At 45.8% G+C, this 18,535-nt stretch overlaps 1 protein-coding gene across 1 annotated transcript in view; it reads right to left on the bottom strand.

Moving 5' to 3' along the window:
• Positions 1-18,535, bottom strand: part of RSPO1 (R-spondin 1) — a 130,227-nt gene that overhangs the window by 111,075 nt on the left and 617 nt on the right. The gene's annotated exons all lie outside the window — the stretch shown is intronic.

Genomic DNA, 18,535 nt, shown 5'->3' with positions numbered 1-18,535 from the left:
ATTCATGTTAATCTTATTGCCACCAATTTGCTCAAATTCGGCAAACACCTTAAGAGCTTCTTCCTGGGAGGACTGCTTTTTATCTAAAAACATAATAATATAATTGGCGTAAAGCTTAATCTTCCCCATTGACTTTAGTGGGGAGTGAACCTGATTATTCTGTCTAATTTTAATCGCTAAAGGTTCAATGAAAAGAGCGAAGAGAATAGGAGACAGGGGGCACCCCTGACAGGTCCTGCGTGGAACTTGAAGTCGACCAATACTGGCAGAATTGATTCTGATATTGGCTTCAGAATTCAGATAGAGCTTTTGAATTAATGCAGAGACCTGGGAGGGAACCTTGTATCTCGACAATATTTCAAACAGTGTGTCCCATTCAACCAGGTCAAAAGCTTTTTTCACGTCTAATAAAAGAATGATAGCAGGGATTTTAGCCTCGGCTAGATAGTCCGTATATGTGCCAGCTGTCGGCCGGCAAGAAACCTGTTCTGATCAGGGTGTACCAGTTTAGTGACAACCCCGTTAAACCTGTTGGCCAACAGTTTCGTAATAATTTTGCTGTCCGTATTTGGCAAAGAGATTGGACGATATGCATTAGGGTCTTCCCTATCCTTATTCTTTTTAGGAAAACAAACCACATTCCCTGAATACCAAGAATTGGGGATCTGCTCGTCCTTGAGCAAGCCATTAATTAAAGACAAAAAAATTGTCTACAGAAACATAAATGAAACTTTTATAAAATTCAGCCGGGAAGCCATCAGGTCCACAAGCCTTCCCATGGGGAGGTTCTTAACAACCTCCAGCAGTTCTGATTTCGAAAATGGCTGTGTTAGAGCATCGCTATCTTCTTTTGAAAGAGTAGAAATATCCAATTGCCCCAAGAAGTCCCTAATGGTCTTAAGGTCAATATCCTGGGTCTGGCTATAAATTCGCCCATAGTGTTCTAGCATCATTGTATCCACAGCTCTGGGGTCAGTATGCCTTACCCCGCAGGCAGGGAACCTTAATGCATTTATCATTTTGCTAGCAATTAGGTCTCGAGCTTGCCAGGCCAAACATTTGCCTGTGAAATTACTCTCTTCGTATGCCTTCTGTCTATAAGTCTGATATCCTATGTCAACCTTCTTAAGAAAACTGTTGGACAGAGCCCGTTTAGCTAATTCAAAATATTTTTTATTGTTTTCCGTAGGGGCATGAAGATAGATAGCTAAGCTCCTCTGTATTGCTTCTTCCAGAGCCCTAGCTTGTTGTCTCTGATACGTTTTATCTGCCGCTCCTTTAGCAATTACAAAGCCCCTGAAAAAGGCCTTAAACACATCCCAAACCATAGCTAGGGTTGAAGATCCCTGATTATCTTTAAAGAATTCACTTATTTCGACTTTGGAGGCCAGCAGCCATCCCTCGTCTTGGAGTAATTGCTGATTGAACACCCACCTTCTAGGTTGTGGTGTAGCGAATCCTGGAAAAAGAGACACTTCTAGCACCAGGGTGGCGTGGTCAGATATACCAGAATGTCTCACCAAGCCCCTGAAAAAGGCCTTAAACACATCCCAAACCATAGCTAGGGTTGAAGATCCCTGATTATCTTTAAAGAATTCACTTATTTCGACTTTGGAGGCCAGCAGCCATCCCTCGTCTTGGAGTAATTGCTGATTGAACACCCACCTTCTAGGTTGTGGTGTAGCGAATCCTGGAAAAAGAGACACTTCTAGCACCAGGGTGGCGTGGTCAGATATACCAGAATGTCTCACCAATTGACTCTTAAAACACAATGTTTTGGATATAAAAAAAAAATAGATGCGGGAGGCACTTTTAAACCGGCTTGAAATGCACGTATACTCTCTTTGATTTGGGGCACTTATTCTCCAAGGATCACAGAGCATCAACACTTTGACATAGGGGGTCATTCTAACCCTGGCGGTCGTCGACCGCCAGGGCTAAAATGACGGGGGCACCGCCAACAGGCTGGCGGTGCCCTGCAGGGCATTCTGACCGCGGCGGTTCGGCCGCGGTCAGAAGTGGAAAACCGGCGGTCTCCCACCGGTTTTCCGCTGCCCTTCTGAATCCTCCATGGCGGCGCAGCTCGCTGCGCTGCCATGGGGATTCAGACACCCCATACCGCCATCCTGTTCCTGGCGGTTTGCCCGCCAGGAACAGGATGGCGGTATGGGGTGTCGTGGGGCCCCTGGGGGCCCCTGCAGTGCCCATGCCAATGGCATGGGCACTGCAGGGGCCCCCGTAAGAGGGCCCCACAATGAATTTCACTGTCTGCATTGCAGACAGTGAAATTTGCGACGGGTGCCACTGCACCCGTCGCACCTTCCCACTCCGCCGGCTCCATTCGGAGCCGGCGTTCTCGTGGGAAGGTTGTTTTACACTGGGCTGGCGGGCGGCCTTTTGGTAGTCGCCCGCCAGCCCAGTGTAAAACCCAGAATACCCGCAGCGGTCTAATGACCGCGGTGCGGTATTCTGGAGGGGGGAACTCTGGCGGGCGGCCTCCGCCGCCCGCCAGGGTGAGAATCACCCCCATAGTCTTTAAAGATTTTAGAAACTCCAGGTTTGTGTTGTTTTTTACCTTTAACAGTGCTATCCATGAATGGATCCTGAAGAAAGTTAAAATCCCCACCAATAATGATTTTGCCTGGAAGTTGCAGAAGGGATTCAAACAGTTCCATATAAAGGGCTGGATCATCCGTCAAAGGTGCATAAAAACTGATGGAAATAATTGTTCTTTGGCGATTTGGCAGTGCACCCAGCCCCATCGCCCCTCGGGGTCGCTAAAAGAATTGAGTGCCCGTGCACCAAGATCTCTAGCTAGAAAGACCGCCGCGCCGCTATGAGTGGCTGGAGCTGAGGCAATCACCTTGAGATCAACAGATCTTTTGAACATGTTGAAGCCCGCTACTTTTTTAACCAGGATATGAGTTTCTTGTATTAGAGTAACGGAGGGATTTAAACCATTTACCCTGTCTTCAATTGCAGCCCTTTTCCTCCTATTATTTAGCCCATTGACATTCCAGGAAACTATTCTTAGTGGGGAGTTCAACCTTGCCATTGGAATCTTTTGGAGGGTTGCCTAAATATTGAGTATTCTAAGCCCACCAGAAAATTTAGACCTTGGCCTGCGTTGGATGGTGTCATCCACACTGTAGACTTAATCACTTTACATTGTGCATACCTATATTTCAGTATTGTAAAAAAGGATCTTGTACCCCTTGCCATCCCACCCGCCCATTCCCCTGTGCCCTCACCCCACCCTTTAGGTGGCCAACACCTGGGGCCCTCCCGTCTGGGTGAACTGGGACCACCACCCACCCCCTGATCCCCTCCTTCCCTAATCACGTGCCTTGACATAGCTCCCCAAATACCATAGGCTGGGACAGGAATGTGGACAGGAATGTGAGTACCAAGATAATGCATTATATTTTCACTCTGCGGAATCCACCATTCTCAAACGAATTCACCCTTCTCAGTGCATAATGTGCCCGCACCCTCCCCCTTTCTTATTTATGTTTTTTCCCCTCCCCCCTTCCTTCGTCCTGTTTGGTCAGGGTTTTGAATCGTATGCAAAAGAATCTTAGCGGCATCAACTGCATGAATTAAATTAGAATGTCCCTGAAAAAAAACTTAAGGTTTAGATTGCTGCACAAGTCCTGCCAGAGCTCCGGCTTTTTGAAAAGCCGGGATCATCCCCTTCAATTCTCTCCTCCGATGCACAGCCACCGCCGACATATCTGAGAAAATTTTAAAGGCGTAATCGCCAGGGATCGGGTGTATTTTACTCTTGATTGCTTGTTGAAGAATACATTACTTGTCTCGAAAATCACCAAAGTTTACAAGAATAATTTGAGGGTATTTTGCATTAGGTGGCTGCACTGCAGAGACTTCGATGGGCCCGCATAATGGTAAGATCCAAATGTTTATCCGTTGGTTCCCAGAGAACATGATGTAAAATAAGATCGGTAATTAAATCTGTAACAGTCCGCCCATTTTCACGCCCTTCAGGGATTCCCGTAAATCTCAGATTAGATCTGCGTGAGCGATTCTCAGCATCATCTAGCCAAATCTGTAAGTCTAACAGGTCTGCTTGACATTTTGCCACTGACGGCTCCAAAGTAACGTGTATATTCTCCAGATCTCACACTCGCTGTTCATCCTCTTTGATACGTGAGTTAAATTGCTGTATATTACTGCAAATTAAATTTAATTGTGATTCCGTTCTCTGGTTTGCTTCATCTTGCAAATTTTCTAAGTTTTTAATTCAGTTAAAATCTGAAGGAGCAGGTTTTCTGAGGGGATGCCAGTGCTTGCCTTGTCTCTAAGTTCATGAGAGAAAAACCCCGCTTGTAGGTTCAACAGATCTTAAGGCAGCTCAGGGGGTCCATTGACAGAGGAATTCAGAGGGGACCCGATTGCAGTACTGATCCCTGAAAGATGAATTGGCTCGTGGTGTGTATCGAGTAGGGAGCTGTTTGCCTGGGAGCAGAGATGGAGTCACTAGTCAGTGGGGGAGCAACATCTTTTTGACCCTTCCCCACTCCACCACCAAACAAGGGATACAGCAGCTTGGGTGCTGAGCCCATATCCAGGGCTTGACTGTGATTAGCCTCTGAGTTACAACTGGAGGTTGATTGGTTCAGAAGTGGGCAAACTTTGTTAACCGATTGCAGATTCAAGTCCGGGTCCGGATCTCTGGCCTCTTCCGGCAGAGATTTAGAGCCAAGATGGTGATCCGCCATGCTAGTCATAGAAGGTGGTAAGTTGCGAGGGGAAAGTAGCGCTGAGAGAAAAGTCAGTGGTCAGCGGAAGGGCAATATTTGAAGGTGAATCCATATTTAAATGATTGTCAGAGGGGGCTGAGCGCTTTGCTTTAACATCACAATTGGCTGAAGCGTCCGGCCGCGTGGGAGCTCCGGTTATGCTCTGCGGCTAGCCACAGGCACAGAGGGAAGGACGCGCGTCGGGAATCGGATGTGTTATGGCCGTGCCGCATTTCTAAACGTGGAAAGCAGTTTGAAGCTGCCGAGTTCACCAACAGGGCTCCCGCCCCCCCTTCCTGCCACAAAAGGATTTGAATGCAGCCCCTTTGCCGCCGCGCCTCATTTAGAATTCGACACTGCTGCTGAGAAGCTCTACAGATGCCTGTCTTGCCCTCAGAGAGGAGACCAGTTTCCCATAAAAGAAAAGGGAGGTGAGGCAGGAGTTACGGACCACAATAGACTTTGGCAGCAGGGGCAGTCTCGTTTTGTTCCTGCTTTTAAAATTTGCATTGTGTCCAGTCTATACTACTTTGGTCACTTTCTAGTGCGCTCTATGCGCAGTATAATTTGATTTCTGGAAATCGCCTGCTAAAAGACATTTCCCCTGGTGTAACTTTGGCGCAAGTCTGGCACGTGACGAGTATTTCTGAACTAAAGTCAGAGTCAGTTGTGCAGGGAGGGAAGAGAAAGGGGGCTGGGTGTTTTCTGTCAGGGCAAGGAGCAATGTTATATAATGCGGCGATCTCCACATCATTTTCATGGAAAAGGACGCCCTGCTTCTAGGGCACCTTTTTTTAAACTCTATCATGTGAAAAAATTACAGAGAAATACCAACTCCCTGGGACAGGTAGATGGTGGCAAAAAAACACATCTCAGCAGGGCTGTACAACATTAGTGTTATACAGTTGACATTTAGTACAAATGAAAATTGAGGAAGAAAACATCAGTTCACATCTTCATGCTCCACTGCAGCATCTAATGTTAGGAGATAATCTCTAAATGGCTGCCATATGTCCTTTGGTCTGGAGGTGAGTGACTGTAGGGAAGCATAAATTTCACTGGTGGTGCCACAGTAAGACATATCTCAGAGCCAGGCAGCTACCATGGGAATTCTGCGACTGCCCCAATGGAAAGCCACCTATCACTTAGCTAGAAGTAGCAGTAAAGTGCTAGAGGCCGGAGGGAATGGGCTTAACATAACTGTTAGAAATTGGGTCTCTAGTTGGTAGAGTATACACCCTTGTCCAAGTAGGGGCCACAATCCTAGTCAGGGTAAGTCACAACACAACCCGAATTATCCTGTGGTCACCCCCTGGTAGCTTAGCTCAGAGCAGTCAGGCTTAACTTAAAAGGCAATGTGTAAAGTATTTGTGCAATAACTCATACAGTAACACAGTGAAAACACCTCAAAAATACACCACACAGATTTAAAATATAGTAAGATTTATTTGAATAAAATAAGGTAAAAACAATCAAAATCCAATGTTTGCAAGCAAGGTTATGAATTTTTAAAGATGAAATCCCACTAAAGAAACTAAATAGCTCCACCTAGGGCTAGCACGGTGTTGTTGACGGAGTCGTTCCCAATGATCTGATGCCACAGGTGCTGGTCACAGAGTCGCACCGACCTCAGGCACAGTACCCTTGAAAACGAAGAAACTGAGACGTTGCACAGAATTGTGGAGATGAAGCAGCACTGGAGCCAGTGTGGCATCAGTCCCTTATGGTATCCGGGGAAGTGAGGCATTGGTTCTGTACTGCGAGGCAGGGGAGGCGAGGCGTTGGTTCCACCCGGTTGTTGGGGGAGCTGGTGTGGGGTCAGTGGCGAGGAGTCAGTTCCTTGTGACCCAGCAGGGTCGATGAGTCCAGTTGGTCAAGACGTGTTGATTCGACTTTGCAGTATCGCGATCACAATGTGCACGTAAGCAGCGTCGCAACAACATCAGACTTGCATTGCAGGTCATAGTCATTGTATGCAGTGAGGTCCACGAGACGGGAGCAGCTGCGGCGTCGGTGCTGGCTTCGCAGAAGTCGTTCCTGGCATTGCTGAAGTCGGAAAACTAGCTAAAAGCTTTGCTGGTGAAGTCTTTGTTGGCCCTGAATCTTCAGAACAGAAGGCAAGCTCATTCTAAAACCTTGGAGAGCACTTTTGGGGAAGACAGAGTCCTTCCAGCAAAGTCAGAGGCCAGCAGGCAGCAGGGCAACAGCAGAGCAGCAGTCCTTCTCAGCAAAGTAGTCCAGATGAGGTGTTAATCCAGAAGTGTGTGATTTGGTGGGGTCATAGACCCAGTTTATATACCCAAAAATGCCTTTGAAATGGGGAAAACCTCAAAGAGTGGTTTTGAAGTGCATAAGTTCCCCTTTCAGCCCAGTCCTGTCTGCCAGGATCCCTGTGGGGGAGGGGGGTTTCAGTCCTTTGTGTGAGTGCAGGCCATTGGCCTTTGAAATGTAAGAGGGAGCCCCTCCACCCTTCCTGCCCAGGGAGACCCATTCAGTATGCAGATAAATGCAGATGTGACTGAGTGACCTGTGTTTATGGCTGTCTGGGTGGAATGCACAAGGAGAGCTGTCAAGGGAGCTGTCAACCAGCACAGACCAGATGTCAATTGGAGACAGAGCTGTAAGGCACAGATGGCAGTAAGTGCAGAGAAATGCCCACTTTCTAGAAGTTGCATTTCTAAAATAGTAATATTAAGTCCAACTTCACCAGTAAGCAGGATTTGCTATTACCATTCTGGCAATACTAAACATGACAGGGCTACTCCTTCCAGATCAGAATCTACTACTTAAAAGTATATGAGGGTAGTTCTACTGCTAGTTTATGAGAGGAGCAGGCCTCACAAAAGCTGAAAACAAATCTCTGAGTTTTCCACTACCTGCCTTTTACCTACATAGCACCCTGCTCCATGGGTTACCTAGGGCCTACCTTTGGGCTGACTCACATGTAGAAAAAGAGGAGTTTAAGGCTTGGCAAGTAGTTTTAAATGGCAATGCAGGCCTGAGACATGGTAATTGGCTACTTATGTTGGTGGCACAGGGAGTCCTGCAAGCCCACTAGTAGCATTTAATTAAATTTAAAGTCCCTGGGCACATGTTTTGCACTTTACTAGGGACCTATAGGTAAATTAAATATGCCAATTGGGTAAGAACCAATGTTACCATGTTTAAGGGAGAGAGCATATGTACTTTAGCACTGGCCAGCAGTGGTAAAGTGTGCAGAGTCCTAAAACCAACAAAAACAGGGTCAGAAAAATGGAGGGAGGCAGGCAAAATGTTGGGGGGTGACCACCCTAAGGCTATCAGTTCTAACAATAACTAGCAAGGCCATTAAGGGGACTGGATGAAGTGCCTGTTCTAGCATGAGAGATAACGTGGAAACAAATATCCCCCCAATATGATTTAATCATTTCACAATTACACAAGTGTGCAAAATCAGCTTGTTCCATTTTCACATTCAGGGCAGTGATGTGGTCTTGTGGGGGTCAATCTTGGCCAAAGCCTTGGGGGTTGTATACACTCAGTGTAAATATTTATAATGTAGTAGTTTGTGTTGATGATTATGTGAGATTAGCTCAGTTTACATACACCAGTAATACCAGGTTTTATCTGGGATGGAGTGCCCCCAAATCGCATTCCCAGGCAGCTCTGGACTTCTCTTTTCCAGCGGGCTTTTGTTGTGAGGAAGTGTGGTAGAGTCTGGACATTAATCAGAAGCTGTCTGGGATGGGGATTACCAATATGAGGGGAGAACATTCTTTAGGTTCCTCAGGGTATGTAGGTAGGGTAACACACAGTGTGCTATGTAAGCAGTGGAATTCAAATCCATACATATCTGTCGGGCCGCCTCCCTCTGTCAAAATGAAACTGGTTTTCAGGGTACCATTAACAAACATAAAAGCCACAACGCACAGCTGGTGTGAGGTAAGTGAACGTTGTACCAAAAGCTCCCTTGTAAGTGGCAGTCATGGGTTATTAGCGAGGGGTATATGGGGATAGTGGAGGGTTTCATAGCTAAGGTAGCTTAGAAGTTTGGACCGGGCCCAACAGGTGGTGGAGAGTGTCTGAATTTCAGTGGGGTTCTGCAGCAGTCCTTGAGGGAGCATTGAGATTTCTCAGGTTTGAGATATGCTAACCTGGCATCCGGATGATGCCGATAATATGCAAAGTGGGATTGAGCCACTAAGTAGTATAATTAAAGGTTAGAAACCCCAAAGCTGCCTCATGCATAGGGGAGTGTCAATGTTTCCCATTGAATTCGAGGTTGAGGGTCAGCCCATATAAGATGTGTTTGGAGGCCCCACAGTGTAGCAAAGAAGCTATTGGTCACAGCAATGGCAATATTTAAAAAAAGGTACAGGAACCATGAGAGAACCATCATTTTGATGATGGCAATGTGCCATGCCATTGCTAATGGTAATTTAATCCAGAATTCTATCTGAGCAGTGAGCTTATCTATAGCAGGGCCATAATTACAACGTATCACCTCGGACCTGTCTTTATGTAGGAAAATACCTAGATACTTAGGGAAATCTGTGCACCATTGCAGGGGATCGTCGAGGATGCAAGGTTCAGTGGCCTCCGTCAATGGAAAAAGCCCTGATTTGTTCCAGTTGATTGACAAACCAGAAAAGGTCCCAAAGCATATCACTTCATGATGGGGGGGACATTGTAGGATGGGTCATGGACAAATAGCAATATATCATCTGCATTTAAAAAGGCCAACAGCAGGCCACGTTGAAATCGGAAGCCCCTGTCCAGGTATCGTTCTTGTAGATGTCTGACAAGGGGGTCCATGGCGATAGTAAATAAGAGAGGAGAGAGCTGACAGCCCTGTTGTGTACCCCTCATCAGGGGAAAAGCTTCGGAGAGTATGCCATTCACTTTAAGGCACGCCAAAGGGTCCTTATGGAGTAGCATAATGAGGTCTCAAAAGCCATTGGGAATTCCCAGTTTAGTCAATGTGGCATGGAAGAAAGACCATTCGAGTGAGTCAAACACTTTTTCAACATCTAGTAAGGCAACTGCAGCAGTGGAGGAGGTCTGATTCAACACAGCAAAAATTGTGCGAAGATTAATTGAGGTGGAGTGGTGCGGGACAAGGCCAGATTGCATGGGAGAAATTATAGGATCCATTAAGAAAGAAAGGCGTGTGGCTATTACTTTGGCCAATATTTTGTTATCATGATTTAGTAGTGATAATGGTCTGTAGGAGGTGCAAATGTGGGCTGGCTTGCCAGGCTTGAGCAGTAAGTTAATGATGGCTTCTCGCAGTGTGGGAGGAAGAGTATCTACTTTAAGATATTCAGCATAGAACTCTTACAAATGCAGGGTCAAGATGGACATATACACTTTGTAGAAGTTCCCCCTAAAATCATTACCCCTGGGGCCTTAAAGCTGCTCATGGAATCAATGGCCTGCGATATTTCCTCAGAGGTAATGGGGCCATCCAGGAACTGCTGCTGGCTCAAGCCAAACCATGGCTATCTCGGCTAAATACTCATCAAGGACTGTGTCATTCTTGCCCATGCGTGAGGTATATAATTATTGGTGATATGTTGTAAACGCGTCTACAATGGTGGTGTTGTCTGTAGTGGTCATGCCATCATCGGTCTGGAGACGCATCACGTATATGGCATGATACGGCAGCCGCATGAGCCGAGCCAGTGTGTGGCTCGGTTTTCAGCTTCACCATACCTGTTTGCTCTGCACACTTGCCTAGATATGCCATCTCTCACACTGCCAGGTCTCAAAATTCCTGCATGAGTGTGGATCTGTTGTGTAGGTGTGGCAATTGTGTATCGGACATGTCTGCCATATCAATGTCACACAGTTTCCCCTCTGCTTTGGCCAGGTCATTTTTGATACTGCGGAGTATCCCTGCATGTTTAGCGATACACACTCCTTTGATATAGGCCTTGAAGGCCTCCCAGAGTACAGAGTGGCTTGAACAGACCCAGTCTTATTTGTGAAATATTTATTTATGGCGTCTCAGATTTCAGTACAGAAAACCTTGTCATGTAGTGCACTGTCGGGGAAGCGCCATTGCCTAACCAATGTGATGAGTAATGTTGCTGCTACAGATGGATGATCAGAAAGAGTGTGGGGTTTATGTGTGATATCAGTGAGCCATAAAAGGGCTTCATGGGACATATACCAATGATAGAAGCATGTCCAAACATTATGCGGGCAGAGTAAAAGGTGTAATTATTTGCTTACAGATTGCGAGAGCACCACGCATCAGTGAGCTGCAAAGTGTCTAGGAGGTCAGTGAGCACCTGCAGCAAATGTGGTTTAGTGACCATTGCAGAGCCAGACGTGCCAAGTTGGGAACGGCATGTGATGCTGAAGACACTGCCCATTAAAACATAGTCAGCCTTTGAACTACCCATCAGTGCAGAGAGTTTATGATAGAACTCCGGGGAGTCAGTACTGAGTGTGTATACATTTACCAGTAATATGGTTTTACCTGACAACACCCCGGATACCAGCAGGTACCATCCCTCTGGATCAGAGACACTCACCTGACACACAAAGGGAATATTTTTATGGATTAGCACAACTACTCCCACCTGAATTGGAACTGAAGTGTGAAAATGATTAGAGCTCCATGGTAGTGCAGCATATGTGCAATCAGCGCGGGGAGACAGGTGGGTCTCCTGCAAAAATGCTAGTTTAATGTCATGCCTATTGAGGTAAGAGAAAAACTGCTTCCCTTCCTTGGGATCTTGAGGCCCCTGATGATCCATGTCATACTTTGGAGAGCAACTGTCCGTTCCCCATTAGTACGTGACAGCATGTAGCCTAGGGTGAATATCCTGCATGTGAGGTAGTGTATCTATGAAAATGTATGTAACAAAATAGTAGTGTAGCAACCATGAACAGACAAATCCATACAATATAACCCCCCACCACCCACACCGGAAACCACATCAAAAGGGGAATCCTTAGTATGGTGTGGTATACACCTTGGAGGAGTGACAACGTTCTGGGGAGCAATGCCCACCTGTACAGTGGGTATGTGTAAAGATGGTAGTTGTCCAACCAGGCAGTTTGAACGTCAGCTCTGTCTATAGTAAGGAGTCTATGCCGTAGCTAGAAGACTACTTCGAGGCAAAAAAAAACAGGTTAGATAATATATACAGAGGAAGGATTGTTCAGAGCAGTTGGTCACACTGAGATCCAGAGGATGGGGCAGCAGGGGACCCAATGGGTAGTGTATGTCCAGGCGAGGCTGCTCTGCCTTTATGCTGCTTGCAGACTTGAGAGGCATCAGCAGGGGTATTGAACACATAGGGCCTGATTTAAAGTTTGAAGGAGAGTGTTACTCCATCACAAATGTGACAGATATCCCATCTGCCATATTACAATCCCATAATAGTTTATGGAGATCATACAACCCTGAATCAGGCCCCTAGTTTTGTCCGTCCATCTCCACAAGCAGTCTCGATGGTTACAGCATACCATACTTGGGCCACTCTTCTGGTGAGTGTGTTTCATGTTGGTAAACTTACGTTGTTCCTCCTGGACTGCCTGTGTGAGATCTGGAAAAAGGGATAATGTCATGCCCTGGAATTAGAGTGGTCCCTTTCTGTGGGCCAGGCGTAGTGCTTTGTCTCGGTCTCGGAAATTGAGTAGCTGAGCAATGATTGGCTGCGGAGGCGCTCCAGGTATAGGATGCGGTTGAAGTCATCTATGGGCCCTTTCGACGATGAAGGTATCAGTGAAGGGTTCTTTACCGAACAATTCCACCTGTAGTTTCTTCACAAAAATGTCTGCATGCACAGTTTAGTAGTTTCCGCTATCCCTGCAATTTGTATGTTAATGCGGCCTGAACACACCTCCAAGTCTTCATTTTTAACAACAGTGGTTTTTAGTTGGCACTCTACTTTTTCAAGGCACTTCAGAACATCCACATTTTCATCTTTGATCTCCACTTTCCTGTATTCTGCACCATCGAGTCTTGTAGTGTGATGGCCAGGGTGCTCATTCATAGAGTCTAAGCGATTAGTCAAGGTGTCAAATCTTGTATCGATAGCTTTGAAACCAGCACGCAATTTAGTCATAGTGGCAGCGGTACTATCAAGTGAGGAGTTAGAGGCAGCTCCATGGGGGGCTCTTCAGCGTCTTGTGGCCTCAAAAGAGAGCTGCTTCTGCTTGGGTCACCACGCCCCATTGTACCAGTGGAGTTATAACTTGCAAGGTGACGGGGGAGCCAACCAAGCCCCAGTATAATAGAAGGGGATCGCTAGTCATGCCACACCCCTGTAGTGAAGAAAGCAGATACAGGGTCGTGAGAATACATGCGTAGAAGTGCACCCCTTTAGAGTCCACTGGAGATGATTGAGATAGAGTGCTAGGAACCGTAGAAGCAGTCCAGAAAAAATTTGATGTTATAAGCCCCAACACTGCATTATTGGAAGACTTAATTAAGACTTAATTAAAGGGCAGCAGGTGACACCAAACAGGTTGAAGGTAGGTGCAGAGAAGCCACTTAATTGGTCCCAGTAGAGTGGACAAGAGACAGTAGGCACTCACATCCCACAGGTTTTTCGAATAGTACAAGGTGGGGTACAGTCACAGCTTGGCCTAAGAGGAGGCCGTTAAGCAGTATCAGCAGATGGTGATGTGCCCCCGCCATGCCAAACTCCATGTAGGGACTCACCACTCAGTCTGTAAGTTGTAGTGTGGTTCAGTAGGTAGATGCGCTAAGTCAAGAAACAACAGGGGGCAGTACCGCTTCATGCACACCCCTCTCATTGGCTGGAGGAGAAGGCCGTGGGGAAGCCAAAATCCAGACCGCGGATCATGGCCAGGCCTGCTAATAGGCCCTCTGTTAGTGCAGAGTCATGGCCACACTTGAGGTCAACTTTGTTGAGCAGGATAGGCCATCTCACGACTCTCCAGAGTTGTCATTAGTGCATGGAGGGCACATTAGTGTCCAGTATGTAGGGTCCGTCTGGCCATCGGGCTGCCGATACAGGCCATGCGTGCAGTGGGCTTGCCATCAGGCTCATCCACAGATCCAGGGGGCCTCCGAGGGCCACGTCAGGCTGCAGCGGCAGGCTCACTGGGCAGCAGCCGGCCCACTGGGCAGTGGCCGATCCTGCATGTGTCAAGGCAAATGAGCAGCGGTGTCAGTCGTGTTGCCCCTGTACCTCACAGGCTAGTTGATTTGACGCATAGTAGAGGCGATATTACGCCCGGGGACAACAGTGCTTGGGCAATGCCTCAGAGCTTCAATGCCATGTGGTCATCTTGGTCACCGGCTCAACCACGTCCCCCCGAGCAGGTGTTTTTAAAGCGTAAATTATTGCTAAACACTGTGCTGCCACCTGAAGTACACAGCCCATTCCCAGGTCAGCGTCCAGTGTGGCTGCACCAGTCACACTACCCTAAAACCTGTGATTGGTTTTTCAGACTGATAACAGCAGAGCCAAATAGCCCAACCCGAGTGCCATGGGCCGAAAGGTTTGAGATGGGGGTGCTACTGAAGCCATGAGGACAGGAGGATTCAACAGGGAAAAACACAATGTAGAGCCAGTATGAACTCCTCAACAGAAAAGCACTGTGAGATGTTGCACGGGGATGTTGTATGCTGTCAGGAAGAGGCATTATTTATCTGTCCTGCTGTGGTGGAAAATCAAAGCTGCCCCCTGCTGCATTGGGCCCATAAGAGAATGCTGCTCACTGCTGCGTGATTGCCATAAAACAACGATTGACATGAATGTAATTTATTGGTTGCGGCTGCGACCCCTGGCTTGCTCCTTGTGATCTCTAGCACTGTGTTTGTGACCGCTTGCCTGAGAGGTGTCAAAAGCAGTGCCAAGTACACAGGGGTGGCTCCGCTTTCATTATTGCCTGTCCTTTTTTTGTTATACTAATAGTGAATATATTTTTATTCATTATCAGTGTAATTAAAAATGGAGCACACTTAGGGCCAGATGTAGCAAACGTTTTTACCCATTCTGTGTCTATGGGAAAATGTGTTCGTACATATGGCTCTTAGAACCTTTGGTGGCAGCTGTGGTATGCAAAAATGGTTTTAAATGTTTGGTAGGCGTGTTTGCGGGTGAGAGTGTGCTTAAGTGGGAGAGCATGCATATCTGTGAGCAAGTGTGTCAGTAAGTGTAAGCATGTGCGCATGAGTGAAAGGGAGTGAGAGTCAAGTGAGAATTATTGGAGGAAAGAAATATCACGCAATAAAAGTGGATTTACTATACGGAATAGGGTGGACTAATTATTATGGATATGAGTGGGATGTGTGCCTGAATTTATAGATAACTGGAAAGGCATGCAGCAGTGGGAACAGGACAATAATCCTCACATCCAGGATTTGTAATGCACAGCAAATCAGCTGTGAGGGTCTCAAGGCACTGAGTTCTAGGCATGGGCATATTAAAGGCCTGATTTAGATACTGGTGGAGGGGTTATACTGTGTCACAAATGTGACAGATATCCCGTCTGCTGTATTAAGATCTGCATAGGATATTATGGGATCTTAATACGGTGGACAGGATATCCGTCATGTTTGTGACGGAGTAATTCCCTCCAGTAGGATCTAAAGCAGGTCCTCATTCATTTTCCCAGAATCACAAGATGTTAAGTCAACGCCGAGATTCGATACTGGTTCCCTCCGCCCAATAGTCCGCAGCTCAGGCCATTACGCCACATCCTCCTCTCCTTGTCTTACTAGCTAAATGAAAGAGACATTAGCCGTGGATCATGGATACCCATCACCCTTTGCCTGATGTGATAGCCTCCCTCCACAGAACCATCCCCACAAAGTAGTCTGTCATGAAATGCTGCATCTCAAACGTGCAGTTTGATAGTGATTTACTTCCTCATATAAATGCATTGACCTGTCAAGCATCCCACTATCAACATGCCAACAAGAACATCTAGTGCTCATTACAGTTGTTATACTTCTGTGCAAACACACACATGCATACATATAATGCTTATGTACTGCAACCATATCACGTTCATTTGAAATCCCTATATTGCCTCACAAGTAAAGAGAGCATATTGAATGCCTTATGCCTATTCAAAAATGTATTTTATAGCTACATTGTTGTATGACACTATATCAAGGCTGATAATATTGAACTACAATATTACATCCAGTACAACTATATTGTCATGGTAGGTATATAATAACTATTCTCATCTCGACATCTCCTTACCTAGACTTACCATGTAATGTAGTGATTAGACCAAAGAAACTGATGCAATATTTTTGTCATGTAATATAATAAATATAATTTAATGTTCACATACAATCCACACTCCTATCAAACAAGGCAAAATCTTCCAAACAGACTATCATATGCTTGTGCTCAATCACCTCATATTTGTAGGTCAGACACCCAACAAGACCACAGCTTATTGGCAGGAGATCTCTTCTCACTCTAGACTCTATACAACTCCGTCTCAGCACGCCAGAGACTAGAACGAGACCTACTACAATTTCAGAGAAGAATTAAGAACCATCTCTACTGCTGTTCAATTGCTTTGACGTTGATGCCCTCTTCGCTGTGGTCTCCTACCCCTTGAGCTCAATATCCTTCCACTCCTTCTCCCATTCACAATAACTATATAACAGAGTGATTGCCAGTTTCCAAACTTGTGCAACATTAAAAGATTTCCAGTTATGCTGCACAAGATTTTGCAGCGTTCTTCATACCAAGCCAGATATTGCTAACCTTTGATAAGGTCCCATCTGAATGTAATGTGTTCTAAGTGCACAGACCATCATACCCTGTACCTTGATAATTTTCCTGTCCCTTCTGTGTTTTCATCTGGCTTTACATCAACCTGCAGCACTCCTAATCCTACCAATGAAATTATTATCCCCAACTCAAGAAACTGTTGTGCAGGCTGATGTTCATGGCGGGTGGACACTTATGTCTGCTTCTGTGTACTCCAAGTCCTAAATACAATAGACAAATTTAAGATTTCCATGGGTCCATCTGTTTCTCTTAACCCAATGCGTGAAGGTCAATTCATAGGCGCTGAGTTCAGTAACATGTACAGTGCACATTTTATTTCCTTTTTCTTGTTTATGTAGAAAACATTTATGCAGAAAATAAACCCCTTGAAATATGGAGATATAAGGAACACTTTCCTTCATTTGCTACACCCCCTTAAACTTACTTATTTAGGGGTAAGTTGAGAAGTGCTGTAAACATTTGTGAATACCCCAATGTTATTAATTTGTGAAAGTTTGCTCATTTATGGCCACTGCTAAGCCCTCATATGGTAATGGTTTTGATGTGCTCCCATCTAGAAGGCTGCTATCTCTTTCATGTTAGACTGCTGGTGCAGACATTCATTAAACCAGCTTAAGAAGGTTTCTGTTCATAAACTGAGAACATAAGCCCACAATGTCAACGCTGCACACATAGTCCACGACTCCTGCTTGATGACTGTTCATTCAAGCACATCCTGAACACCACTACTGTCAAACCCCATGTGCCCCCTTCAAACTTATCCTGCAGTAAATTGCAAAAGCATTGCTTTCAAACCCTCAGATGCACTTTTGTTGCTGCTGGACAGCCAACCTCCCTTGCTTCCCTCCTTTGGTCTGAATTGCACGTTATCAGTCCATGGAATGATCCATGCCCATCTTACAGCCAGATAACACCACCTAAAACTACCACCATAGCACTCAAACCTACATCCAAGAGGCACACTCTCCAAGCATCTACTTTCACCATGCGTGCGTCAACCCCCTATCAGACTCCAGGGCATGTGCTTGACTCCAGGACTGTTGTATCGACAGACAAATCCTTCTGTCGTTCCTTGTACATACACTCATTACAACCACTAACACACAAATGACACATAGAATGCACATAGTTACACAATCATAAGTGGCCCATGAGCTCACATCCTCCTTTCCCGAATTGTGCAAAAAAAGTGTGGCCTGGACTGCTCAGAGCCTTCTGGGCACTCAAAATCTGGAGAGCACTTAGTGGTAAGAGGCCATACTAGTAGCAAACATGTGCTATACACACGCCAATAAAATAATAGGATAATAACATTAATACGAAGTCAAGATTTTCTTCACAGTATGGCATCAATAAAATTTAGAAGCACAATTCGAAATCTATTTAAGTGAGCAAGTGATTCTATCAGGGTTATACCATATCTTGTTCCAGCCCATGGCTTTCCTTTATTTAAACCATTGTTTTCAGATGTGTTAGTTCAATTGGTTTAGTTAACGTCAGCCAGAAATGCACATCCCAGAATGCAACTGGGTGTAAAGGAAAAGCAAGGACAAGAAAGGTGTCCCTGATGACATGAAGTCAACTGGAAAACATCTCTCCTTACAAGTAAGTTCTTTCCCTAAAAGAGAAAAAAGTCAACTTTGCAGCAGCGATATTCCAATTAAATAGCTCATCGAGGTAAATATTAGAAATAAAATGAGCTGCGCAAGAGCAGGTGTACTGTAGAGCCATGGTACTATGGGCCAGATTTACAAGGCCCTAGCACCTCCTTCCACCATATTAGTGTCATTTGTTTACGCTAATGTGGCTCAATGAGGCAAAAATCACCACGCCATATTTACAAAGTACATTGCGCCACTTTGCGACCCCTTGTGCCACATTATGCATGCGCCAGGCATTATGTATGCACGGGGGGGTGTTCTGGCGTAAGGAGGCCCACAAAAATGGAGCGATGAAATCTACAACATTTTATTGTGCTATTTTTGGCGTCATTTTTAACGCCTGCTTTACGCAGGCATTGAAAGATGCACCCATTAAAATCAGTGG

The sequence above is a fragment of the Pleurodeles waltl genome, chromosome 3_1, assembly GCF_031143425.1.
Source record: "Pleurodeles waltl isolate 20211129_DDA chromosome 3_1, aPleWal1.hap1.20221129, whole genome shotgun sequence".
In the NCBI taxonomy this organism is placed as follows: domain Eukaryota; kingdom Metazoa; phylum Chordata; class Amphibia; order Caudata; family Salamandridae; genus Pleurodeles; species Pleurodeles waltl.
This window is presented reverse-complemented; position numbering and strand designations above follow the sequence as displayed.